Source organism: Penaeus japonicus, unplaced genomic scaffold, assembly GCF_977035675.1.
Source record: "Penaeus japonicus unplaced genomic scaffold, GWHDUDI00000001_assembly GWHDUDI00000031, whole genome shotgun sequence".
Lineage (NCBI taxonomy): Eukaryota > Metazoa > Arthropoda > Malacostraca > Decapoda > Penaeidae > Penaeus > Penaeus japonicus.
The window spans coordinates 15,868,575-15,871,074 of record NW_028234433.1 but is presented as its reverse complement, the minus strand read 5'-3'; positions in this window follow the sequence as shown (position 1 = coordinate 15,871,074).

The window sequence follows — 2,500 nt, the reverse complement described above, 5'->3', positions numbered from 1 at the left end:
ATTTCATCATATAGTTATGTATTCTATACATATTTTTCCCGACGCATACATACACATACATGACATGGTCGCCACACTTACTCATACATTCTGTCAAATCTATATATTTGCATTTCACTGGATTCTGATTAATATAAAGCCCATCTTTTATATTCATACAGGGCCCTCTTCTAAATAAACGCAAACGCATGAAAGCGGTATGTGCATTATAAGAACATTCAGTTTTTAATAGAATTATTTCTCAATACAAGCGTGTCAGTGTCGTCGAAAGATTTCTTTTTAAACCACTTCGCGTGCCTCGGATGATTTTTTGCCCAGTGCACTGAACTTCAGAATAAGTGCCATTGCAGCTATGTAACCAAAAAGTTTACTTTGATGTTAAAGACAAGTCAATAATTCAAAATCCTTCGTTTCCTGTAATTGTCCATAAAGCAGTAAATCTTTTCAAATATCATCCTACTTTCTTTCACTCCCTTCCCCATTTTCTTTTGGTATTATTATCATTATTATTACTATCATCATTAGCATTATACTTTTGGTAAGCTTATGGCAAACCCTCGCGTGCTGACCCCTAGAATCGAAAAATGACGTCTGTGGGTGACCAGGAGGTTGCCATTTTGTGTCTGTCCCATCTGCCGAGGTGCCTTTCCCGCGTCACCTTCATATCCTGGTGAAAGTTTTCTCTGGAAATCGGGCTGTAGAAAAAGTATGCATTTGCCGTCATGCTACTACTATTTCTTAGGTTATCAAGTATTAGGTCTCAGTAAGTGTCTATTTTATGGCTATCCAGGAAGTTCTTGACAATGGTAACAAAATTGAAGCGGACAGAAGCTTCAGCATCATTCATAAATATTATAAACTTTGAATCCTTGATGAGTTTACGATTATTAAGACTCGTTATAGATTCCCTGCTCTTGATTTATCCACTACTCAGTCTAGAAAACGATAAATACATGTATTTAAAACAATTCATTGTCCATAACCTTAATATATTTCATCAGTCCAAGCTTGAAGTGGAGTGGAGACGGAATGTCTTTTTCCTGCCAACGAATGGTTCTCTTGATGATGTTCTGTTCACGTGCAGTCAAACTTTCACCTGAAGGTCATGCATCTTAATGGGAGGTGCGCTATACCCCTACCCTACCTAATGGTCCCCTATTATTTTGAAGGAGCCAATTGTACGTCACGGATTCTAATTTTCGATTCAGCATCCAAGGGCGTCACTTCACATATCCTTGGGTGAGACAAACCCCATCTGGAAGGCTTGGAGCTACTCTTTTAGACCCTGAAGTTGCGACCCTAAAATAAGGTCTTTAACATATGCTTTGCCAAGGTTTTAAGCACTTAATCTCCCTTGGTAATTTGTGCCAGCATGGAATTTTGATTGTCCTGATTTCAATAAAAGGCGTGATATGCCCCTGGCCAACACCAATGAATGCGTTGCAATCTACTGCTGTACATGTTTTGTAAGAATAAACCTTTTAGTAATTTTAAAACGGAGTGTTGATACTTAGCTTGCATTTTGTTTAGTCAGTGATATTCATTTCATAGTAGCGTAAGATAATAACAGGTAAAGTAAGCAATAACTTCAAAGCAAACTACGATCCTTTTTTATTTTTATTAATGATTCCAAGAGCCTTTTATGAAATGTCCTTCTTAGAGATTACTTTGAGCTCCAATTTTAGCCATGAGTAGAACAATTCCAGGAACAATATGTATTCAAAAGACAAATTAAAATATGTGGCACTGGAGATGTGTTATAGATGTGATATAATAATAATAGTAGTGATGATCAAGATATACATGGTAATAAAATAATGGCGATGTTAATAGTAATGATAATAATGATGAGGATAATTATAATAATGATGATGATGATAATAATCATATAAACAATGAAAATGATAGTATTGATAATAATTATAACTATGATAATGATGACTTTAATGATAAGGATAATGACAAGGAAATAATACTGATAATAACGAACACAACCACACTAATGAAAATAACAATAACAATTACTGATGGATATGATGTAGGGGAGGATGATAATACCACTAATAATGATTATTACAATAATCGTAATGATGATAGTATTGATAATAACATTGGTAATAATGATGCCAAAAGCGATAATGATAATAATGGTAACGATGAAAACAATAAGAACAATAATAAAAAGGGTGATAATAACAATATTAATGATAATGATAACAATAATGATAATAATAATAATAGTGGTAATGATGATAATGATAATAATAATAATAGTGGTAATGATGATAATGATAATAACAATAATGATAATACTAATAGTGATAATAATAAAGATGATGATATTAATCAATGATGATAAGAATGAAATTATTGATTGCTTTAATAACCGATAATAATAGTAATAATGATAAAAATAGTAATGATAGAAATGCTAATGATAACAACAATAATAGCAAAGTAACAATGATGATAATGATAGTCACTGGCAATATAACATTAA